Here is a 27371-nt window from a genome sequence, read left to right on the forward strand (position 1 = left end):
CTGTCCATTTTGCACACATGTCCACTGGGCACATGTAATCCAGTCTAATTAGCATCACAACTTATTATTGTTGTCCTCACCCCTCTCCCAGGGGTTTGAGTGTCCAAATCTACCTCCAAATTCAGTGTATATGCACAGCTGTTGCTGGAGAAGAAATGGGCAGCTATGGACCTTCCCTTCACCCTTCCTGCACATCCCTAGCTATTTTCCCTACTGTCTTTCCCTCTTTCTGCCCCTTTTTCACCACTTTCCTATCAACCCTTTTTTCTTTTCTTTTAAAGAAATTAGTGTGGGGGTAAGTGGGAGTAAACACTTTTAAGCAGCAGTAAGCAGGTCTAAGCCTGTTTGCATGGGGGTAAGCAATGCCTACACTGGTTAAGCAGTTCAGAAGCTAACTGAGTATAAGAAACTGTAACCGGAAGTTAGCAGTGCTTACCTCCGTGCAAACCCGCTTACAACTGCTTTAAAGTGCCTTAATCACTCTATATCCAATAGCCCATGTTCTGCCCAGCAGCAAAATAAACAGCATCTGCAAAGCTCAAACCCAGGACCCTGCACACCATAGACAAAGTGATTCACCACTAAGCCATGCCAGATATACATAACCCTGATGATTTTAGAAACATATCATCCAGCCCAGTCATTAAACAGAACAGAGAATGTAGTCCAACATGTAGATGTATGTGTGTGTGTAAATATATTAATATCTAAACAGATACAACATATCTATATATGTAGATATAGATATATATATATATATATATATATATATATATATATATATATATATAAATATAAATATATATGAACATATATTCATGTGAATGCCTACATCAACACATATATATGTCTACACCTATATGTCTACATATACACAGCAAGTTTTATATATATATATTTAAGCAGATATATATCTATGTAGGTATATACGGACATAGTTATATATATGTAAGTATATATATATATATATATATATATGTATATATATATATATATATATATATATATATATATATATATATATATATATATATCCATATAGGTATATATGGACATACATATGTAGATATCAATGGGAGATTAACTAAATCATATGTGCCCACATGCACCGTTAATGGGGTTGAGAGGCCTCAAACAATATACGCCTTGTATGAATAGGTATACTCACCCCCCCCCCCACAGCCAAACATGTCCGCCCTGCAATACACTACCAAGTGTTGCAGATACCATAACCAAGTCCTGACCCGACATGGGCACAAGATGTTAACAGTACTACATCCCACCTGTATGATGCCAGGCTGGTATTGGTAACATATCATGCAGTACAGTCTGGCTCCCATAGGAAATGTAAAATGTGGAAGGTATCAACATCCCCAGGATACATATACACAGACACATATATGCAGATACAGTTATACATTTATACATATATATATATATATATATATTTATAACTATAAATATATATATATATATATATATATATATATATATATATATATATATATATATATATATATATTTATAGTTATATATATATATGTATATATAGATATACATGTGACCACATACACACGCAGAGATATGTACAGTAAGATACTTATGTAGTAGGCACACACAATATGGAAAAGCCACTATGCCTACAGTTAACACCCTAACAACTGGACACTGGATGAGCCACCCATACAATTGACATTCGGTGCCTGCAACTTATACCCACAGAAAAGTCATAGGATAAAACACCACACACAGGTTTGCAGAAATGGAAAACCTTTATTTGTGTACTATTACAGTTTTATATGCCATGTCATATAGATGTTCAGACACTGACATCCATATAAACAGAGTAATGCAACTGTGAAACAGTTATACTAATACAGTAGTCTGGAAAGGTTCACAACTGTTGCTGTCCAGGCGAAGCCCGCCAAATCGTACAATAGTGAAGACAGACTGGGCCACAGGATACCACACAATCAACAGTAAGTGATGTAGGTGTCTAGTCCAGCAGCCTCTATCTACACTCTGTACACAATCACTAGGTGGTAAAGACTTCAGTTGACCAAATGGGATGTAACTGTTACATAACAAGGCATAACTGACACCATCACAGGCACACTGGCAAACAGAACAGTATGTATGGCAGCAGGCAGTAGGCCTGCAGTAACCCACTTTATGTAAGTAATGTCAAGATAGGTGAAATGTATGGTACCGTACATCCAGATACCTTAAGGCAGCTTACCCCTGATACCCCCACATTTTGTAACAGCCTAGGTTATGTATGGTGCATCCTCCCCCTAGACTCAATAATACAGGGCCATATACCACTGTTAGATACACTAGCCTCTGGAGTGCATATGGACACACCTGTATTGTGTAGGTGAAGCCCACACATATATGGCCGCAGCCCCATCGTATGTGTGGGGGATACAACAGCAGTGGAGTGCTAGCAGGAATGGCAGCGTGGTATACGTATATGTGCATATGTATCACTATCTGTATCTGTGTAGACATATAATGCTATGTATATGTATACATCTGGGTGTGTATATGCATATCTATGTACATTTACACACCCATCTATATATGTCGATATGTACATGTAAAAATTATCTATACAGATATCTGGATAATCATATGTACATATATATTCACCATATGTCCTGCGCATGGGGTGTAGCCCTACTTCAGGCCCTATAGTCCCAACTTCGTAGTGCAAGGGGATGTCAGGTATGTATAGCAGGTATATTAGTAGATTATTGCTACTGTAATAGGGACTGTCTTCACAGACATGGTGTGTGTGGGATGTCACATCTGCTTTTTACATGTGGGGCATTGGCTACTGACATACATCCTAAGGACATCATAGTGCAGTACCGCTGCAAGCACATAATGCTCCTGTGGACTACAGCAGAGATATTGGCCAATAGATGTGGAAATTCTGACACACTCTGTACAGTCCTGAGGTATACACAGAACCCCTTAGTGCAGAACATGTGGACCAAGCCTGACAATATGGATGTTAACAGCCATGTAGAAGGGTATAACACATAATGACTGGTATACATTCGCCCCCATATGTTATGCATTCACACACCCCTGTCTGTCCTGACACATAATAACTGCTGGTACAGAGGTGCCATGGCCACATACTACCCACTAGATATTGACATACATCTGTACAGCATCCCACCGCTCTGTCTGACATACATGACTGTTAAGGGAGGCCTGTCAGCAGTACATCTGGCAAGTATCTGGACATGACATCTCACTAGGTAAGTACACTAAGCTGCTAGGCTTGTAACAAAGCACTGTGCAGGCTACAGGCAGACTGGCTCAACACTGGCCTACATCTCCTATGGGGGAATGCACATGTACCTGCATATATAGCAGGCTCTACAGGCATGTCACAGCACAGGGTAAGATACACCTGTGTGAAAGTGCATAACCACAACCAATGTGAACACAGCCATAGCCACATATGGTAAGCTAGTATAATATTACAGTAAATGGACTATCTGCCCAACACCATCCTAATATGTGCCACTCACACACTAACCCTACATATACTGGGCCGCTACACAGAGTGGCCTGATGCCTGTCTGTGGTATGGGACATGCGTGTGTATGGCCCTTCAAACATGTAAGCCTATATGGTAACATACAGTGGAGCAGCATGTAACATCAGATAAGACGGGACCTAGAACGATGTCATCTACCACAGTCTGTACACAGGTCAAGGTACATATTAATAATACACACACTATCGACATTCACCATAAGTACACAGACCTCAGTACTGTACAAAGAACCACAGAATGTCCCGGTTATGTCATCAAATATAACCCCTGCTGTACATAACATGTGTTGCAGTCTGATATTTCACTGGCTTGTTATCAGATATGATGACACTAATCATGGTGTACAGCACATATGCACCTCTTAATGTATGACATATGTACAAAGGTTGACAGAGTTGTGGCTGGAAGCACATACACAGGGCCAATATTGACATGTTGCTGTGATAACATCATGCATTTACTGTTGTAACAGGGTTTGTCGCAACATATGTCCTATGAGAGATATGAAGTCAGTAACTGTCACGGCTTTCACCATCTACAGACTGCAATCCTCACACTACCTTCTGCAGTTCACAGATACATGCTCTGTGTGTAACACATGAAACCAAAGGCACCACACACTGCCCAGTCTACAGATGACCCCACAGATGGGGATTCCTCATAAACATAGAACTGACATGGCAGGTATTAATACATGAAAGACATCCATATCCGCACACACCCTGTTAAACCAACATTACTTCAAATGCAGTATAGCAGCACTTACAGTCTGTAGTCAGGCCAGGCACATCCCCCTCCTTTGTGTTGGCCTGTTTCCACAGTGTATGTTGTCAAAGGTAAATCCCCAATCCATCTGAGGTGCTATTTGCCAAACAACAGATTGAGTTCCTGCTCACAGTAATGAAAAGACCCAACACCGACATGATGGTCCTAGATATTGGAGTGTGTTTCCATGCAATTGGTTATGGGAATGTTACTACAGCTGTTCCACATGCAATCATCTAGGGGAGGGCTACAATTCGTGCAGAGGCCATCAGCTGATCATGAGCATTACCTAAAATACACATGCTGCTGCCTAAGCAAAGCAGGTGTAGGTCTCCACATCCACCAGTGAGGGAGTGAGAGAGGCAGACAGAGGCAAAGACAAGTCAGTGAGGGGTGGGAGAGTAAAACATAAGCATGTTTGTGTCACACACCTACCAGCACAGGGTAGCAAACTCTTGACGACTATGTAGTGCTATCACAGTTCTATGCAGTTATTGGATGCACCACATAGGTTACCTGTTGTGGAGCCCTCAGAACATATATGTGATAATGAGTGACATCTGCAACAGGGATATGGTAGCTATACGGTAGGTGAAGTACATGTGCCTGTCCACATGAACAGGTGCCAGTGTCAAGACAGCCACACTCTCACAGGGACACACACACATTGACACACTTGGCAGGGCCAGGATTACAACTCATCACTAGTGAGATTGCCACAACACATTACTGTGCAGGTATCACATGCACCACACAGGTCATATGGATGTTATATGGGCAAATGGTATGGGGAGGTGTCCGACATCAGACAGCATGCTTCAGTATGCCAATAGGGGTTGTAGTGAGTGTGGATGTGATCATACACATCATACAACAAACACACAGGGTGCCAGTGCTGACAACATATGGGTGCATTTCTGCACGTGTGTGTGGTGGTCAGCTGTGCCAGATGGCTATACAAGGCTAGGTGATGGGTGTACCTTGGCATCAGGCCACATGACAATGGTCTGCATTGTGGCTCAGGGCTGTAGTTTCTGCATTTGCCCACACAGATGGGTATTGTATCCCCCATCCAGTCACCTGGGTGACTATTGTGTGTGGCCAATGCTGTGCATTGCTTGCCATGTATGTATTCCTTAGTCCATGACATGGACAGTGACTGGGATGTGCACATCTCCCACATGCATGTACAGTGACACGTGGAACAGTACCTGGGGTGTCTGGTCCATTTTTGTGTACACAGATTATCATCAAATGTGCCAGTCTTAGCCACCTGTGGCAGGAACTGGTAATGGAAAGCAGGTTTACCTTGCACCTACATTGATAGCATGCTAACAGCATTCCCTGGTGTCAGTGGCATCTGTCCATACAGGGCATGTTTTCAAGCATGGTATGTCCTTTGTGCGTCACATGTGATGGCACCACATGTGTTGCAGGTGTCCGGTGGGGAACATGGGGAAGGTGCACTGTCTGCATGTACGTGCCTATTGGACAGATGGACAGGGTGCCATGTCCTCTGTAGCCCACTCCAGTCACTCCATAGTTACTATCAGTGGCCAGTATGCAGTGTACTACCCACAAATTGGCTGTTGCTAGGCATGTGTGTATGAGACATGGGTTGAGAGTGTGCTCTGGGGTTGCTAATTGTGATTGCCTGGCCTTGATGTCACATGTATGGGTATGGATTTGCACCCCAGCCTCTCGGCTATTTCACATCTGTTATCCCTGTATGGTGGACATTGTGATATATACTAGGGCCACCATATAAGAAATTTGCAAAACCCGCTCCACATTGGGCTCAGGTGTCACACACTTACACCCACCTCCACACAGGATACGAGTTACAAACACACACCTGTCACATCTGGGAGTAGAACCCCTACCTAAATAGTTTATTACCCTACAGCACTATGCAGTTATAGTATGCACCACGGAGATTACTAGAGTACTCCTTCTCCAAAGGTGTATATCACATTGGATGACATCAGCAGGATTGCCAAAGTAGGACATTCGAATTGTAGTATGTGGCTAGGCTAAAATGCATTGCTCCGTACACAGACATTGAAACACACACAAAACATCCACAACCGACATGTGTGGGTATAGAACTCCTAACTGAGGTCTATATCACACTACAGCATGGAGCTGTTATAGGCCGCAACACAGAGATTACTGGAGAACTCCTTCCCCAAAGGTGTATTTCACAATGAATGACATCAGCAGGATTGCCAAAGTAGGGCATTTGAAATGTACTGAGTGTGACTAGCCTAAAATGCTTTGCTCCCTATACAGACATTGAAACACACACAAAACATCCAGAACTGCCATGAGTGGGAATAGAACCCCTACCAGAGTTCTATATTACACTACAGTAGTACTCAGTTATGGCACGCGCTACAGAGATTACTGGGCTACAACCTTCCCAGAGGTGTATTTCTAGGTGGATGACATCAACAGCCTTACCAAAGTTTAGCATTTGAAATGTAGGGTGTGTGACTACCCTAAAAAGCATTGCTTTCTACACAGACAGAGTCAGACAGACACACATACACTTACCAAGTCTGGGATTAGAACACCTATCTAACTAATGTATCACACTACAGCAGTATGCAGTTATAGGACGTGCTACCGAGATTACTGGGCTGCAGTCTTCACAGAGGTGTATTTCCAGGTGGATGACATCAGCAGCCTTGCCAAAGTTGAACATTTGAATTGTAGGGAGTCTGACTACTCTAAAAAGCATTGCTCACTACACAGACAGACACACACACAAACACACTTGCCAAGTCTGGGATTGGAACACCTACCTAACTAATTTAACACACTACAGCAGCACACAGTTATAGGATGCACTACAGAGATTACTGGGCTACAACCTTCACAGAGGTGTATTTCTAGGTGGATGACATCAGCAGCCTTGCCAAAGTTGAGCATTTGAATTGTAGGGAGTGTGACTACCCTAAAAAGCATTGCTCTCTACACAGACAGAGTCAGACAGACACACACACACACACTTGCCAAGTCTGGGATTAGGACACCTACCTAACTAATGTATCACACTATAGTAGTACGCAGTTATAGGATGTGCTACAGAGATTACTGGGCTATAACCTTCAAAGAGGTGTAGTTCTAGGTGGATGACATCAGCAGCCTTGCCAAAGTTGAGCATTTGAATTGTAGGGAGTTTGACTTCCCTAAAACGCATTGCTCTCTACACAGACAGACACACACACAAACACACTTGCCAAATCTGGGATTAGAAGACCTACCTAATTAATTTATTACCATATAGCAGTATGCAGTTACAGGGCTCGCTATGGAAATTACTGGGCTACAACCTTCCCAGAGGTGTATTTCTAGGTGGATGACATTAGCAGCCTTACCAAAGTAGTGCATTTCAATTGTAGGGAGTGTGAATACCCTAAAAAGCATTACACTCTACACAGACAGACACATTCACAAACACACTTGCCAAGTCTGAGATTAGAACTCCTACCTAACTAGTTTATCAGACTACAGCAGTATGCAGTTATGGGATGTGCCATGGAGATTGCTGGGCTACAACTCTCCCAAAGGTGTATTTCACAGTGGATGACCTTAGCAGGCTTGCCATAGTCGGGCTATGGGGAGGGCAGTGTGTGTGCATGGGCCATAACCCATTCATCTAGAGGTTGACACACCACATGCGGGCAGACCACGTGCAGGCACACACAGGGCCATATTTCACAGGTATGTGTATACAGATGCTAGATGACACCTTCCTTGTACAGTCATGTTGCACAGCTAGCATGTGCACCACATAGTCTGTCAGCAGTACAGACTATGTGCACCACATAGTCTGTACTGCTGACAGATACCGGTGGGTTGTATCTACAGTGAGTGACATCTGAACCTCATGTGGTTGTGGCCCTTTGGCTTTGTGCTGGGTGGGACAGGCCTGGATGGCTCCTTGTATCAGTCACCCTCTTCTACACATCTATGTACTTCTACCTTTGGCATATTATCATGTGTTGTCTTTAGATATATGTCTGTATTCCTGTCGACTGCGTGTGCAAAGCATGTGTGGTGCATACTGAGGAGTTTTTGCACTAACATCTGTGACTGCCAGTTGTGTCTGGTCCACTGATGTTTGAAGACAGGGCCTTCATGTGTTTAAGTGTGTGAGCATGCCCAGTATGACCTTTCAGTATGTTCTTGATTGACATTGCCTTCATTTCTCTAAGTGTGTGAGCATGCCCAGTATGCCCATCTGTACTGAATGTGTGGATCAAGTCCCGGTAGTCTGTAATGCAGTGCTAACCTATGTGTTGTACACCTACAGGTAGCATACTGTTTCTGCAGGGTATCAGTTGATCACATGGCATTGACTGTTACTACATTTCTACATGGGATGGGGGCACACGTGACTATTTCTACATTTCTACACAGGATTGGCGGGGCACACCTGACTGTTACTACATTTCTACACAGGATTGGTGGGGCACACCTGACTGTTACTACATTTCTACATAGGATGGGGGGGCACACCTGACTATTTCTACATTTCTACACAGGCTTTGGGGGGTACACCTGACTGTTACTACATGTCTACGTAGGATGGGGGGCACACCTAACTATTTCTACATGTCTACATAGGATTAGGGCCACACCTGCCTGTTACTACATGTCTATGTAGGATGGGGGGCACAGCTGACACTTTTGCTATGACTGTACAGGTATGTCAGGTACTCCATTTCATTCTGTAGTCTTACCTATCATGCTGCCTAGAGGCATACCAGTGTACTACAGATCTTAGGTTTTATTTACCTACATATTAGTTTCAGAGTTCCTACCCTTCAGAACTGATATTCCACTGCCTGACCTGCTGTTGTTTGTGTAGGCCTGAGGGTGAGATTACCCATAAGTATCATTTGTGTTTGTCTACACCTGTCCTGCTGGCTGCGACTGTTGTTGGGTATGTGAACACCTCTGACTGGCATGTGTGAGTCACTTACCTTGTGGGTGTCCCAGTATTGAGGGTGGTGCTGCAGGGCTGCCTATGTCGGATGCACATAGTACACTACCTACACATGGTTGAGCACAGGTAGTGTAATGTTTGGCATCCCTTTTACTGTATGTGAGATTCAGAGAGAGTTGTCATTCCCTGGGTCCCTCCTGTGTCAGTGTATTTGCTCTGCATTGCCTCTTTGCCAAAGCCAGGGCATACTGGGCATGCCTCCTTCTGCCTACTGGGGCAGGCTCAGGTTATTCCTCCTCCGAGTCACTCTGTGCCTGTGCAGGCCTTGGCAATGGTGAGGGGCTGTGTGGCCCTGCCCTATGCTGTTCCTGCTGCAGCTGTTTCCATCGAATCATATTGTGTAGCATGGCACATATGAGGACAATTTGGGTACATGTAGCTGGTGAGTACTGCAAGGCTCCACCAGATGTGTCCAGGCACTGGAACCATGACTTGAGCATCCCAAACACACGCTCTACTATAATTCTGGTCTGTGTGTGTGCCTCATCATGGAGTTCTTGTTCGGGTGTGTGTGCATTTCTGATGGGGTGTCATCAGCCATGACTCCAGCGCGTATCCAGCATCCTCCACTAGGTGACCATCAGGGATGTCCACAGTGGCAAATCTCTGGTACAGCTGCATCAGATGCCAGATGTGGGAATCGTGATAGCTTCCAGGGCAGCCAGCACACACATTCATTATTATGCCCTGGACATTGCACACGACCTGGCAGTTGATGGAGGGGAAGCCTTTGCGGTTGATGTAGACCCTACCCCGCTCACTGGGTGGTGCTTTGATGTATATGTGTGTGCAGTCTATAGCACCTACTACCTCAGGGTATTCTGCTGTTTGGTGAAACAGTTGTATATTGCTGGCCAATGCCTCATGGCTGTTGGGAAAATATATGTGCTCACTGACATGTGCTGACATGACATCCAGGAACTGGTGGAGTGCCCTGGATGCTGATGCCTGTGAGATCCCCATAATATCCCCAATTGGCCTTTGAAAGGTACCTGTAGCTAATATTCTTAGGCCTACACATACCTTGGTATCCACTGGGATGGGTTCCCCTCTGTTAGTTCTGTGTGTAAGGCATGGCCAACCCTGCTCAACAGTTTGCTGTAGGAGGTCCCTGTCCACCCTATAGCACTCTACTATCTCCAGCTCATGTAGCCCTGGTAGGTTACCCTGGGTCTGTACACTCTTCTCTGTCTCCTCACTGTGGGTTGGTCGACAGCATTCACATCCTCACCACCCTCAGCCTCTTCCACAAGTTGTATGATAGCTATTGCGGCCCCTATCATTCTGCTGTTGTGAGTGTTAAAAGTTCCCCACTTGTTTACACCGGTGGTGTAGAGTGTGGGAAAAACCAGAGGGAAAGGTGTTTGGATAGTTTATAGTAGTGTTCTGGGCTGGGCTGGTCTGCTGCCTGTGTAATTGGCTGATTCTGATACATTTCACCTGCCAGCTATGCTAATTCTCCTTGGTTACCTTCCCACTGCTGTTTTCCCTTCCCATTGCCTTCCTGTTTAAGCCCGGGGGTGCACCGCACAGAGTGCACAAATGTGCACACTGCTGCTATTTTGTGGTTTAACTATTTGTTTCTGCCTTTAAAACCTGGTGCGCAGTGCGCACACCTGCTTAGGCATTGTAAAGAGTGCTAGGCAGGTTTAGACACTCCCCCTAGCTTAGCTGAACTAAGCTAGGAGCAAACCCAAGCCACAGGGCTCCAATCCGCTTACACTATGCCTGACACACCCCCACATGATGTCACCTAACTCCTAGGCTTGCACCAAGCTATTCCTACTCTTACACTGTTGGGACCTGACTCACATGCTGGGGAAAACTGGGATTCACTATCCTTCTCCTCATTTACATAGGATTGCCTGCTAATGCATAGTTACATGTCTCACACTGAGCCTCCCCCCTTAGCAACCACTACTCATTGGCCATGTTTTCTTCTGCCTACCATTGACTTGCATGGCAGAATACTGATTTTTAGTTAGAATGCTTAATTTAGGTTTATTTTGTTATTTTCCCCGATCCCGTTTGTGCACCGCTGCCCTATGCTTAAACAGCCAAGATCAGCTAAAAAAAAGTTGATTATTTTATTTTTTTCACTGTTTGCAATGCTAATGGCCTTACACTTGGCCACTGGCATGCTTACTACATGATATGTAGCCTTTATTTGGAGCTGTCACAGCTCCATTTTGGATTTTGTAGAAATGTACTTGGTTACTAACCGAGTACATTTCTGCAGATTACACTAGTCCTGCATGTCCGGTTGCAAGCTTCCTGGATTGCTAAATCACCTCATTTGCATAGATTTTTTCTGCAGATGGTGTGATTTGCATACAGGGCTTAGTCCATGCAGGATTAGTGCAGGAGCACTCGTGCACACCCCTGCAGGCTGTTCCTGGATTGCACGACAGACATATTGCCTGCTGGAGCTCTTGCACCAATCTTGCATGCCATGCAAGCTATAGAGAATCTGGGGGATTGTTGATATAATCTGTACATTCTTCCAATGTTTCTCTCATTCCTCTCCAAATTAAAAACATGTAATCTATAAATCTAAACATTTTAATAATAAAATTATTATAAACACTTCCTAATATTAGCAGTTTCCCAACCATGCATAAAGACATTGGTGTAGGGAGCCAATGTCTTTATGCATGGTTGGAAAACTGCAAACTCCTATGTAAAGGAGATTATAGAGGCCTTAGTTAAGTTAAATACTACAGTATCAAGTAATAATAAAATTAACTTGAAAAAATGGTTGTGTTGTAAATACGCAGGGGGAAGGTACACAAGAATATAGAAATATGTATATAGATACAACCGATTGTACATTTACTAGTCAACAAGTAAATATCATTAAGCATTTTTGGAATTTTCTTTGTTTAAGTTTAAAGAATTTAAAAACACATTTGGTAAGAATCCCATTTTTTCATATAAAAATGGGTAGAAACATCCAGAATATAATAGTCCATAATAGGTTTATAAAATCTGTGGAAAATTTACATAAAGAAATGACAGTTAGTGGAACAAGTAGTTGTAAGACATATTCAGTGTGTAACTATATAGTGAGTTATTTTGCACATATTAATGGTGTTTGTTTTTATCCAAATGGTCAGTATTGTTGCCAAACGGCAAGTGCGATTTATGCTTTGAAGTGTCCCAGTGGTCTTTTTTATGTAGGTGAAACCAAGAGAAATTTTAAAATGAGACTACAGGAACACATTAGAGATATTAAACAAGGAAAAGGAACTAGTTCTGTGGTTACTCATTTTAAAATGTTTCACAATAGTAACCCGGAATTTTTAAAAGCAGCTATTTCAGAACAAGTTATATGTGACACTGGCACTTTAAATATAAAAAGAAAATTGCTGTTTAAAGAAAGTATATATATTTTAAAGTATAATATTCTGAATCCTTTTGGACAGAATACTGAATGCACATGGACATTTTTAATTTAATTGAGGTTTATTTGATTTAATTATTTAATTATTTAACTGATTGATCATTTTTAAGTGTGAAAAGTCTTTGTATATATTGAAGTGTTATTTGTGGTATACAATTTGTACTCCAGGAAGGCATTTGTTTGCCAAGGCACTAGAGGTGAATTTATTAAAAGTGTTGATCAGACTTGGTTTCTTTTTTGTTGTTTCTACAATATTTCTTCTTCTTTTGTGGTTTTACTGCTAATTTCCTTAGAAAGCTATATTTGAGGCTTTTCTCTTTGGTCTGGGTGACATTTAACATTTGGGCTTGCACTACATACCTGTAAAAAGGATCATAGGGCTGGCTGGTGAAAACAAAATCTACTCATACCTTTAAAATATCATTGGTTGGCCAAAAAGAAAGCAAAAAACATGAGCAAAGGAGGGAGCAGCAGAGTGATATTTTCATCCATTGTACAGGCAGGAAGGACCATGGGTCTTCTGTCAGCAAGGATGTCTAAGGCCTATTTCTGGGTTGTAGAAATTCTAGCTACAGTGCCATTGCTCAAACCAAACCAGGATTTTTGTCCATATGTCAAAAGTGAATTCCAAATTTCTCCATTATGTAGCTGCTTCCAAGAACCAAGATGTTTACCTTTTCCTGAAAAACATGACTCTGAACAGATGTATTATTTCCCTGTCTTTTTCCTCTGATTTTGCCCTTACTGGCTGAAATACCCACTAGAACTTAGCCTCCTACAGACCTACACTGCAAAGTCCTGTGCTTCCCAAAAGATGAATCATGCTGTGCTAAAACATTAGATGAATTGGATGGAGGCACAGATGGAATGCTGTACCACCTTTATCATTTTTCATCCTATTAAGGCACAGCAACATTTGTTTCCTGGTAATCTCTAAGGCAGTATTTAGAGCCCTATGTAGTTCCTATGTGGGAAAGGAAACTGTGACAGGTCCCTACTCTGGACCAGCAATCAAGGAGACTCAATCCTCACCACTGACTCCAGTGAGGGATGGTAACTAAGAGCAAAGATGGATTCACACAGTATTTTCAGATGCAGCTCCCTGCACCAAGCCCAATTTCCTTTAAGAGCACACAGGGAGCATGCTCCAGACATGGAGGTTGACTCTCTTTCTCTCTCCAGACCCACACAAAACTCCACACTGACCACTTTGGAGCTCTGTGTCCCTATTTCCAGTAGCTGACACACACACACACACACACACACACACACACACACACACACACACACACACACACACACACACACACACACACACACACCTGGGAAAAGCTGGCACAGATTTACTAGGTGTGCCCCTTTCTATTCAGACTGCGAGGTAATCACACTGCCACCAGTCAGCTACCATAAGGCTCTTACAAAGGGTACCCAATTATACTGTGTAAAATTAATACTAATACAAATGGTAGGGTGTGACCAAAGCAGCAAGGCTTTCAGGACTGGCCACAGTGTCACTAAAACAAGCATAAGTACTCTCAAGATGTTAAAATTATTCTCTATAGGACCAGCCACAATGAAATGTATTAAAATATTTAATGATAAATAATAAAACAGAAAATAGGAGAATACTGAATACAATAAACAACATAGTTTCAACTACAGGGATATAAAAAAATAATACAGTTGGATAGTTTCTCAAAGATGCAGAAAACAATACTAAACTATTCTCACTAAATGTCCCTGACTGACTAAAGAATTACTGTTCCCTGATTACATACTAAAACAAGGCAAGCTGATGTGTGCCGAGTGTCTTACCACAGCAAAAGCCAGATGATGTCTCTCTTTGTCTGTGTGGATGTGTGATATATATATATATATATATATATATATATATATATATATATATATATATATGTATATATATATATATATATATATATATATATTTCTTGATAGTAATCGTTCCTGTCAGGTTCCATAGTGCTGCTCTGAGAGTTCCAAAGAAAGCAGATGCTAGTTAGAGGATGACATCACCTCTGGTCATCTGACTCTGGTACAGTACATACACAGAGATTTGCTAAGCTTTGCATCTGAAAGCTATAACACAATTTCAAACTTTCCACCCTTCCAGGGTTCTCTGATAAACATACACATTTGATTAGTTACAACAATACAACCTAATATACATGCATACGTTATTTCTGTCCATCAGGACCTACTGTTGATGCATTTTTAACACAAGTAACTTTAGAAATATATATTTAACTCAAACATTTGTACAAATCAATGTAATAGTCAACATAAAATTCTTTATAAATCTGCAGCTAGCTATGCTGGCATATGTACTGCCTTACTCTCCCTAGCACAGATAATACTACCTCATAACATCATAGAAACGTCCTGTATATAGAGTAGTATGGAGATGAGGATTCTTCTTTCTCCTACCTGAGACATGTCTGAAAATAGACCAATAAAGTAACCTCCATGGTAACTACTCTATGACTGCTGCTCTATAGTCAGTGTATTTCCTTTCCTAGCTTTACTACATATGTATATATATCTATATATCTGTGTGTGTGTGTGGCGTGTGTATATTTGTATGTATGTATATATTTATATGTACTTTGTTGATCATGTTAGTCCCACTGTGCCAGTAGCCTCTTTTCATGGGAGATCCTAAGAGATATTCATAATGACGAGAGGACATAGAGAGAGAAACTTCTACTACTTTTCTTCCTAGAAGGTGTCAGAGGTTTGCTATTAGAGGAAGGACAGAAAAATCCAAGGTAATGTAGGTAGTGCCAACAATGGCTGCAGTTTGGAAAGTGGAACTGCTGCAAAGAATAAAGATGCTGATAAAAACTGTAGAAATTATGATTGCAAAAGGCTTATGGATGAAAGAGAATTGGATGATGAATTGTCAGCTTCACTGGCTTTAGTGGTGGGGTGTTGTGCTGTGCAGTCACAAAGGGAGGAGACTAATGAATAATGAATTATGTTGGTATGGCAGAGAGACATGTTATGGATTACATGCAAAAAAATGGCTGGTTGTGCTTATTAGACATGATGAGTGAAAAGGTATGTTAATTGGATACTATGATTAGATTTTTGTGATATACTCTAAATGGTGCAAAGGCATTAAATCATTTAGGCAGATAATCTTTATGGGAATGGCTTTTTGTGGCATTTGGATTATCAGAAAGATTTTGAAATAAAATATTCTGTTCCCCAGGCAAAGACTATGTCATTAATAATTTTAAGGTACGTTCTACAAGAAATGTGATATTGCAGTTTTGAGTCACTCATACAAGGGACCTGGAAATTAATGCTTTTTTCCTGTACATTGTCAGAATGTATATAGGTTCATAAGTAGGTACTAGGCTATCTGCCTGAGGGCATTTATAAGCCTAGCCAGAGTGTGTCGGCTTTCACCACCCCATTGATTAATTAACTGAGCTTCTGTCAAGCAGAGCCAATGAAGTGATCCCAGGGGTGTATTTTCTGTTACCCATCCACTCAACAAGGCTTCTCTTGAAGAATGTTAGTGAGGGGCTCTGACTAATGTAGTTAGGAATTTTGTTGATGACATTAAAAAAGTGCTTGATGCCCAGAAGAGTATAGAATAGGGTTTGGGAAGTTTGTATTTCCCTTGAAATAAAACATGGAAAATTAGTACATTTACTAACTGTGAGCATGTGAATCACAAAAAAGGAACAGTTTATTACTAGAAAATCATGTTATTTTGTGGAGACATAACTCATTTGATATAGAGCTGCATGAAAAAGAAATGTTTCCAGAGGACTGCAAAACTGTGTGTTGGAAATTTAATGAATAGAGACATTTATGGTTGGACTGCCCATTATTGCAAGATGTACAAGCTGAAGCTGGAAGTATATATTCAAATCGATGTTATGCACAATGAAAATTAATAAAATAATGTGTTACTGTAAAATAAAGTAATAGAAAATGAAAATGCTGATATGCTTATGGGAAGGGAGTGGAGAAGGGAATTTCACTTAGAAACAAAGAATAAATATGCTGCATTAGCATGGAATGATTAAAACAATGGTGTAATAAAAGTGGAAAATGATACCTCTATTGGGAATAGGGTAATAAAATAAAGTATTGCAAACAAAGGTAGCAAAAGATGAGAAAAAGGCAAGGGCTAATATAAATGTGTAGACTGTGAATGTGAATAGCATTAAACCTAAAGTGAGAATGTTATAAGAATATGAATGGTAACATAGCGTAGATGCAGACATAATATGTTTAGAAGACATGTAACTTTTTAACATAGAACAAAAAGAGCAACTAAGCCTGTCAGGGAAATATAATATGGACTATTGATAAAGTTATTTGTTTAGGCATAGCAGTACAGGCAATAACCTGAAGATAATTGCGATTATAGTCAGAATTCCAGGAAGGATAGTGATGTGTTATATGAGGGTACATGAGAAACCAGCATGAGTAATAAAGGCACATGCATGGATATCTATGGGACAGACAGTAACAATGTTTGAAGAAATGAAACAGTTTGTACTAATTAAAATGGATATTATAGCTGTAGATGATTTTCATTTTCACCTATGCAAAATAAAGAAAATAGCACAAGACATGAGTAAGTATAGAAGTAATGAAGTATAGATAAGACAATGATTGTACTTGTGCCACAGAAAATATTAAAATGTATTGATTATATAATGATGTTTGAGGGGTTGTATAAGATATACGGGGTAGAAAACTGCAGATTTTGCAGATCGTTTAACAGTGTGGGCAATAACAGGGGAAATGGGATAACATGATAAGGAATAGGTTTAAAAGATTAATTAATAGGAGACATTAGACAGAAAAAGTGAAGACATGAAAAACAAACTTTATGGTATGACACAGTACTATCAGAGATTTTTATGAAATTTGGTCACAGTGCTGGATTAAATATCAAGATAACAATGAGTGTGTATAATAAACAGAGAAAATGAAATGGAAGAAATGAAATTCTAAACATAATAAAATAGTATACGGGTAAGGAGAAATGTTAGAAACTAGCAAGAATGAAGATGAAAAGAAAGAAAGAGAAATGTATGAAAATAAAAAATAAAGAAGGTGATATTCAAACAAAAGTATTTGTTGAAAGAGAGAAAGGAAGGAGTAATGACATGTTTTGCAAAATATGTATATACGATGAAGGTAAATGAATGGTTTACTGAATAAGAAAGAGAATATAGTGTACAGACAGGAAGAAATTATAAAAATATACTAGGAATATGTTAAAGAAATACAAACAGGGTAAGATTATGAAAATATACCAGGAGTATCTAAAAGAAACAAGTGAAAGAAAAATATCAGATAAAGAATGGAAAGTTAAAAAAAATAAATGGAGAGCAAGTGAATTGGTTAAAGACAGGCTACCTGGTGACTTTCTACAACTAGCTGCTACTTCCATTGCTTACCCTATGTATATTCTCATTAACCGTTCTATCTCTGAACAGTATGTACCACTCCTCTGGAAAATATCTCACGTCATACCCTTACATAAAGGCGGCCCCTCTACTGTTGTAGCCATCTACAGACCCATAGCCATTTAGGTTCATAGGTTCATAAGTTCATACTAGGCTATCTGCCCTAGGGCATTTATAAGCCTAGCCAGAGTGTGTTTGGCTTTTGCCACCCATTTTAAATTTATTTTGCTATGCCCTTTTTCGAGGTTAGTATACTGTGCCTCTGTCTAACAGTGACACAGAAGTGATACCCGGGGTAAACCTATGATCTCCCATCCACTCATCAAGATTCCTCTTGAAGAGAGTCAATGAGGGACCCTGCCTAACCTGGACTGGGATTTTATTCCAGAGTGAAGGGAGCCTCTGGGTTATGAATCTGTCCCTCCAGCATGTCCTATTTATTTCAGTGCTGAGGTTCAAGTCTCTCGAGTGTGTAGCTCGATGGGATTTGGATTTTCTGAGGTGCAGCATGTCCATTAATTCCGGGTTGGACATGGCTTTATACGTCAGGCACAGATCGCCTCTGAGCAGGCGGTATGCCACTGAGTAGAGCTGGAGTTTCTTTAACCGGGCAGCATATGGCATCTGTTTGAGCCCTTTGATCCTCTTGGTGAGGTGCTTTTGGGGTCTTTCCAGTTGCTGCAGGTGTTTGGTAAGGTACATCCCAAAAGGGGCATTGTACTCAATTATGGGCCTGATGAGGGATGAGTAAAGAGGCACAATGACCTCCCCTGATCTAGATGTGAATCTCTTCATGATTAGGTGGGCTATATAAAATGTTTTTCTAACCATTTTGGCCACATGGTTGTCAAATGAGAGATTGCTATCAACTTGGGTCCCCAGGTCTCTAATTACTTCTTCTGTACTTAATGGATTACCACCTATGTGGTAATTTGTGGGTACTTTGTTTTTGCCAAAGGGGATGACTATAGACATTTTGGCGTTTAGCTTGAGGCCATGGCTCTGGCACCAGTTGTCTGTTTCTATGAGGCCCTTTTGGAGGATGCTTGTGTCGGCTGGAGAGTCGATTATGGCACCCAGTTTGCAGTCATCTGCGAACTTGGTCAGCCACAGTCCTTCCATGTTGGCCTGTACCTCTGAGAAATATATACCGAACAAGAGAGGTCCCAGGACTGAGCCTTGTTGGATGCCACTTGTAACTGGTTTGGAGTCTGACATGGCTCCAGCAATTCTAACCATGTGGGTTCTGTCCTTGAGCCAGTTTGCAACCCATCTAGTGACATAGGGGTTTATATTTAAGCTGGTGAGCTTATCCATAATGCCCGAGTGGGGTATTGTATCGAAGGCTTTTGCGAGGTCCAGGTAGGCTGTGTGGACCACCTTCTCCTTGTCAATGGCCTTGGTGACTGTTTCAAAGAAATCGACCAGGTTTAAGAGGCAGTATCTACCCTTAACAAAGCCGAACTGGGTAGGATCCAGTGTCTGTAGGTCCCCAATATGTTTATTTATGAGGTCCATGATGATCCTTTCCATAGCTTTGCAGACCAAGCTAGTCAGGCTTATGGGGCAATAGTTTCCAGGATCCGTTGAGGCACCACCTTTGTGGAGAGGGACCACTGTTGCTGTACGCCACTCTTTGGGTACATATCCTGTAGTAAGGCTGAGATTGAACAGTAGTTTTATGTTTGGTTTTAGCTCTTCTTGGAGTTCATGTAGGATGCAGCCCAGGACACCGTCTGGTCCCATTGATGCTGTGTTTTTTGCTTTGGAGAGGGCGGCTCTTACCTGAGCATCTGAGATGTCAGGGGGGCAGCACTCTGCTGGGATAGATATTTGCCCTTTTGGTGGGGAGGGGGGGAGAACTTTGCGCTGAACCTGTCAGCTAGGATGTTGGCAATGTCTGTGGGTTCGGTGTATTTTTTGTCATTTTGGACTAATTCTGAGCATATCTGGGAATTCCCACCCAGGTTCCTAACATAATTAAAGAAAGCCTTGTGATTATCCTTAGTGTCCTGTGGAATTTTTCTCTCGAAGCTGGCCTTAGACGATTTTATGAGTGCCCGTAGTTTTTTGCTAATACTGATCAGAGATGCTTTCCCTTTTTGGGATTTTGCTCTATCATGTAGTAGCTTCCTCCTTCTATTGTATAGTTTGTTTATGACTGGGGTCCACCAGACAGGACGTCTGCCTTTGGAGGATTGGGTCTTGGTTTTATTTGGAATTGCATGATCCATGCATTCCTGAAGGTGTTCATAGAATGCGTTTATAAAGGATTCTGCGGTCTGGGCCATATTTTCCACAGGCCTGGGGCTTTTGATGGATTCCACCTCGGTTTTGAGGAGTGTGAAATTTGCTTTAGAGAGGTTTTTCACTGTGGTTTTCTGGGAGGGGGTGGGGTCGGGATGTGAATATCCAGTGAGATTAGTTTATGGTCTGATCTTACCAGTGAGGGATACACTTCTGGTCTGGAGCATAGAGTCCCCATGTTGGTGATGATCAGGTCCAGTATGGTTTCCCCTCTTGTGGGAGTGGTAACAAGTTGTTCCATAGCATTTGAGTTTATAAATTCTAGGAACCTTTGGGCTAGAGTGTTGGAGCTAGAGTAATGCTCCCAGTCTATGTCTGGGTAGTTGAAGTCGCTCAATATAATGGTGTTTGGAGAGACCTTCATATTTTCCAGTGTTCTCAGGAAGGCCGAGTGGGGTTCTTGGGTTTGGGAGGGTGGTTTGTAGCAGGCTATAAACTGGAAGGCAGTTTTACCCACTGTTAGTTGCACATGGATAGTCTCTGATGCTTCGTGCTGTGCCACCAATCTGGAGGTGTGGGTATCTTTGACGAATATTGATACTCCCCCTCCTTTTGTAGTTCGGTCCAAGTTTTGGGGCCGAAAAGCATGGTATGAGGTATAACCTGGTAGTGCTGGGGTGCTCTCGGGAGCCTTGAACCAGGTTTCTGTTACTGCACAGATATCAATGTTCTCCATGCTAAGGAGAGTTTTGAGTGCGTGCATCTTGAGGTTTAGACTTCTGGTGTTGAGTAGCATTATTCTTAGTTTCTTATCCCTTGTGATACCTATGGAGGTGGGTTTGTCTTTTGAGCCTTGCCTAAAAAAGGCACTATGGGGGTAGCAAGAGCCTTTGCCAATATCCGAAAGCCCAGGGGTGACAGGTGCAAGCCGTCCCTATCGAAGCATCGTGGCTTGTCGAGCATGTCATCCCAGGCTGACAGGCATTGGATCCCCTTTGAATGACACCAATACTTAAGCCAGTTGTTGAAATTGATCATCTTGTCTTCATATTGTGCCATCATTCTTGGTGAGGGTAAGATGCTACTCAAGGTCAGGGTCATACCGGCCTGGGCTACATGCTCAGAGAGCTCCTCTATGCCTCTTTTCATGTAGTCCAGGGAGTGCGTCTCAGGTCATTCACACCAGCATGGACAATGACTGAGTCATATTTGTACTTGCCTTGGAGTGACCTGAGTGCTTGTGTTATGTGGCGGATCCTAGCGCCCGACAGGCAGCTCACCATGACCTTCTCCTTGTTCAGCCTGGTGAGCGGGATGTCAGTGTGCCTGACGATAGAGTCACCTATTACAAGTGTATCAGGTGTGTTGTTTAGCCTTAAGGGCTGTGACTGTTCGGCACACTGGCTTTGTGAGCTATGTGTTGCACGTGGTTTGTTTTGGGGTAGCAGTTGCTTGGGTGTCTGCTTTGGAGGTCTCTGCTGCTTAGGCAGATTTTTATTTAGAGCCTCTGAGTATGTTTTTGTGTGTTTATGTGTTTGGTTTGCTGTCATGGTAGGTCTATGTGAGACTGGAATTGTAGTGAGTGTGGATGTTCTTCATCTCACATTGCTGCAGTCCTTACACTTGGGTAGTCCGCTGCCCTCGGTCGGCCCGAATATCAAAGTATAAGGCTGACGTCGGTCAAGGCGCATTTGACTGACATCAGGACGTCAGGGTACAAATGCGCATGACCGACGTCATATCCTCAGTCTTTTTTTGCCGCATGGTCCGATGCAGAAGCAGCATTGCAAGTGCCAGTTGGCGTTCTGAGATTTTTCGATTTCGAAGTTTCAGACCGAGTTCAAAGTTGGCTAAGTACCCCGTTGGGGAATATTTTAGTTTTTTCTTGCCTCTGTCATTTACCGGATGTCAGAAAAAGTCAATAATTGCATTTCTTGTGGGAAACAGATACCGCATAGAGATTATCATACTTTGTGTATTCCTTGCTTAGGGCCTGAGCACGACGTTGTTGGCTGTCGCTCTTGTGCTAGATTTAATAAACGCACTATAAAGAGAAGGTTGGATTGTGCAAGGTTAGTCTTTGGGAAGTGGTGCAATTATAAAATGCCGTCGGATGCTCCGACGCCCGCTTCTTCGAAGAAGCGCAAGGACAAAGCAGTTAAGCCTAGGCTAGAAGAACCGTCTGTACCAGACGCCGGTTCTTTAGAGGTGTCGGTGGAGCCGGTGGCTCCACCGGAGGTTTCTTTGTGTTCCCAGGGTGAGACTTTATTATTGCAAGCTGTGGCCTCTCAGGAGGCAAGTCAGGCTGAGGGGGCTTCTCAGGTTACTATTCTCCCCTCCCTTCCCAGGGTGGCTAGGCCCTCTCCTTCTGTTTCAAAGGCTTCTCCCAGGGGCAGGCCAGGTTTGGCTTCAGTTGGTGTTACCCCTAGCAATTCAGGAACTGTGCCCAAGAAGCATATGCTTAAAATGGCAGAAGATTTGCTTACTTTGATTAGGGGTTCTATGCCCCCTCCTGATAAGAGACCTAGGATGGAGCCTGAGCTGGGGGGTTTTGAGCAGGCTTCAGATGTTTCAGAGTCTTCGGCTGAAGACTTGCAGGAGTACTCTCCTTATTCGGATTCTGATGTGGATGATTCTACTCCTTCTGCTTCTCCTCCTGAGGATTTTTCATTTTCAGAAACTCTTCATTCCATGAGGGAGCATTTTAAGTGGGAAGGCCAAGACTTCTCTGATTCCAGGAAGAGGCTTAGGGAATTTTTGTTTTTACCCCAGCATAGGCCTTTGGCTATACCTCCTGTTTTGGATGTAGTGGAAGATGTTTTTTCAGAGGCTTCTCTTAATCCTGATTCTTTGCCTCCTGCTCCTGTTAAGCCGGATAGGTATTACAGGGTGCCTGAAGCTCATAAGTTTCTTTTTAAGAGTCCTAGGGCAGACCCAGAAACTGTTAGCCAGGGGCCTAAAGGTGTTAAGGCTTCTGTTGTAAAGAATCCGGTTCCTGCAGACAAAGAGGCTAGGGCCTTGGATAGATGGGGAAAGAAAGTTTATACTTCTTCCACTCTTGCTATGAGGGCTTTGAATTGCCAGTTTCACATGTTGAAATACCAAAACTATCTCCTTTCACAATTGAAGTCTAAGGTTGATGCTCTGGCAGTAGGTATTGATTGTAAAGAGTTGCAGGATTTAGTACATGTTTCTGAACAGGTGGGTAAGCATTCTTTGCAATGTGGTTTTGATGCTGTACAAGCCTCATCCAGGGTGGCTGCCACTGGGTCAGTTCTTCGCAGGCACGCCTGGCTAAGGGATCAAAATTTGTCTGAACATGTTAAAACAAGGATTTTAGATGCTCCTTTACAATCTGACGTGTTGTTTGGTCCTCCTGTTGAGGCAGTTTTAAAGAAAATGGAAGACAAGGCTAAGTCTATGCAGACTGTTAAAGATTTTTTGCAGGTCCAGCCTCCAAAGTTTAGTAGAAATTGGCCTACTAAGGGGTGGACGTATCCTTCTTATGATTCCCAGTCTAGGGGTAGATCTAGACGTGGTAGGGGCAGAGCTCAGGGCTCTTTCAGGCCTAGAACAGGGAGTTCTCCTGCACAGTCTTCAGGTGAGGGCAGGGGTCAGTCCTTTCGTAAACAGACCCAATGACCTACCTTTTCAGCTGCCAGAGCCTTCTCGTCTGGCAGCACCTTTGGGAGGAAGGTTGGCACTTTTCAAAGAAAATTGGAGTTTAATTACCCAAGACAGATGGGTATTGGATATCATATACCACGGTTACAGGTTTTATTTCCATACCTTGCCTCCTTTCAAAGGCATGCCAGACGTTCCTCCTCAACAAAGAATAGAGGCTCACAAGCAAGTTTCTCTGTTACTCCAAATAGGGGCCATACAGCCAGTCCCTATGCCAGAAGTGGGCCTAGGATTTTATTCTCGCCTGTTCCTAGTACCAAAGAAGGGGAACACGTGGAGACCAATTTTGGATTTATCTACCCTCAACACATATCTGGACATTCCCAAGTTCAAAATGTTGACATTACAGCAGCTTTTACCTCTGCTGGGCAAAGATCATTGGATGGTAACTTTGGATCTCAAGGAGGCTTACCTTCATGTTCCTATCAGACTAAGTTGCAGGAAGTATCTGCGTTTTCGAGCTGGGACTTCTCACTATCAGTTCTCTGCATTGCCCTTTGGCTTATCTACTGCGCCCAGAGTGTTCACGAAAGTTCTGGCTCCAGTGATAGCTTTCTTCAGGCTAAAAGGAATACAGATCTATCCTTATTTGGATGACTGCCTGATTCTGGCTCAAGGCAGGGAAGAGCTTCTTCATCATTTGGAATATGTGATAGCAGTGCTAAGATGCCTGGGGTATTCTGTGAACGAAATAAAGTCCAGTCTAGTACCCTCTCAGGACATGTGCTTTCTGGGTGTGAGACTGAATACAGCATCCCAGATGGCCTTTTAACCCCGGACAAACAAAAGAGTCTATCCCTTTACTTCCATCAGCTATCTCATCAGTCCGGGCTGACTGCAAGGACAGTCCTTCAAGCCTTAGGGTTCATGGCATCTTGTATTCTGGTGCTTCCCAATGCCAAACTGCATATGAGGAAGCTGCAATGGTATCTCAAAAATGTATGGACACAGCACTGCCAGGATCTAGACACTGTCATTCAAATAATACCTTGCATTCAAAAGGAATTTTTGTGGTGGGCTCAGGAATGTCACCTAAACAAGGGACTCTCTGTGACCCGGCCAGAGGCGAGTCAGATTTTAACGACAGATGCCTCAGACAAAGCTTGGGGAGCTCATCTAAATGGAAAGTGGATACAAGACAAGTGGCCTGCCAGACTACAACATCTACATATCAACATGAAGGAGATGTTAGCAGTCCAGTTTGCATTAATAGCTTTCAAGGATTTACTTCTTCCAGGGCAGGTGTTGATTCTAACAGACAACACAACTGTCATGTGGTACATCAACAAGCAAGGGGAACGATTCTTATCCTCTATGCAGGCAAGCAATGATTTTGTGGGAGACTGCTCTTAGTTTACAGCTCAATCTTCAGGCAAGGTTTCTGCCAGGAGCACAGAACTCCTTAGCAGATGTGTTGAGCAGACCAATTATGGATCCCCACGAGTGGAAATTGGATCCTCATGTATTTCAGAAATTGACAGTGTCATGGGGAACTCCAGACATAGATCTGTTCGCTTCTCCACTAAACCATCAGCTGCCAAAGTTTTGCACAAAAAGGTTTCATCCCACAGCTTGGAAAGTGGATGCTCTTTCTTTCAATTGGAGCAATCTTCATGTGTATGCCTTTCCTCCTCTGCCTCTCCTCCCAAAGGTACTTCTAAAGGTCAGACAGGACAAGCCACGGATGATTTTAATAGCTCCAGATTGGCCTCGACAGCACTGGTACCCATTACTGAGAAGTCTGGTGCGGAAGCCTCCATGGCCTTTGCCTTCGATTCCACACCTGTTGTCACAGGAGGACAGCCATTTGCTGAATGTCAAACTTCACTCTCTTCACCTAACAGCCTGGCATATTCTGTTTTGAACCATAGAGGGTCTCAACTTCCACAACAAGTTTTGATTGTGATTTTGGAAGCTAGAAGGCCTAGTACAAGGAAAGTGTACGCAGATAAATGGAAGAGATTTTTATTTTGGAGTGCAGCAAAAGATTTTGATGTTTCTGAGCCTAATTTGAGTGTGGCTCTTCAATATCTTACTGAGTTACTGGACAAAGGTTTGTCTTTCTCTTCTATTAAGGTTCATGCTGCAGCAATTTCGGCTCACTATGATTGTGTTCCACCATTGTTTTCTCATCCTTTGTTCAAGCAATTTCTTAGAGGGGCAAAGAATATAAGACCCCCACGTAGAGCTCCTACTCCTGCTTGGGATCTCAATTTTGTGTTGGAGAAACTCACTCTACAACCTTTTGAGCCTGCAGCTACTTCTGAGTTGAAATATTTGTCATGGAAGACTGCTTTTTTGTTGGCAATTACCTCTGCGAGAAGGGTTTCTGAATTGCAGGCCCTTATGGCGGTTGAGCCTTTTTTGATTTTCCATAAGGATAGGGTATCATTACGTACTAATCCTTCCTTTATGCCTAAGGTGGTTTCTAGTGTGGCTTTAAACCAAACTATTCATTTGCCTACTTTTTATGCAAATCCCCAAAATAAAGGGAAAAGATTTTGCACACTTTAGATGTACACAGGCAGTTGCGTTATTATTTGGACAGAACTAAAGGGTTCAGGCAGTCTCAGCAGTTGTTTGTTTCTTTTGCTTTGAGTTCTCAGGGCAAGCCTGTGTCAAAACAAACTATTTCTAAGTGGATTGGGTTTTGCATTGCTTTCTGTTATTCCCATCATGGCAAGGAGGTTCCAGCTGGGATTAGGCCTCATTCCACTAGGGCTACTGCCACTTCAACAGCTTTTTGAGGGAGTGGCAACCAAGGATATTTTGGAGGCAGCTACTTGGAGTTCAGTGCATACTTTTTCTAGGCATTATCACCTGCCACTTTACTCTAAATCCAGGGCTGGTTTTGCCACTGCTGTTTTGCAGGGCATTTTGGCAGCTCCTGCTTCCTTGTAGTTAGCCATCCTCCCTTACCTCTGCTTTGGGATTCTACCCAAGTGTAAGGACTGCAGCAATGTGAGATGAAGAACATAGTACAGTTTTGTACCTACCATAAATGTAGATGTTCGAAGATCCACATTGCTGCAGTCCAATTTACCCTCCCTCCTTCCCCTCTGCAGTTAGAGGTGGTTGTGTGGGTTGGGTTGTACATTTTGTGTATATTGTATATATTGTACATATAGTTAGTGCAAGGGTGGTTGGTTGGTTGTTTGCTGTCTTTTGGTTTTGACCTTTATTTTTAGGGTCTTCTGACATCTGGGGCAAGAAAAGACT

This window comes from Protopterus annectens, chromosome 1.part2, assembly GCF_019279795.1.
Source record: "Protopterus annectens isolate FY-2018-M chromosome 1.part2, PAN1.0, whole genome shotgun sequence".
In the NCBI taxonomy this organism is placed as follows: domain Eukaryota; kingdom Metazoa; phylum Chordata; order Ceratodontiformes; family Protopteridae; genus Protopterus; species Protopterus annectens.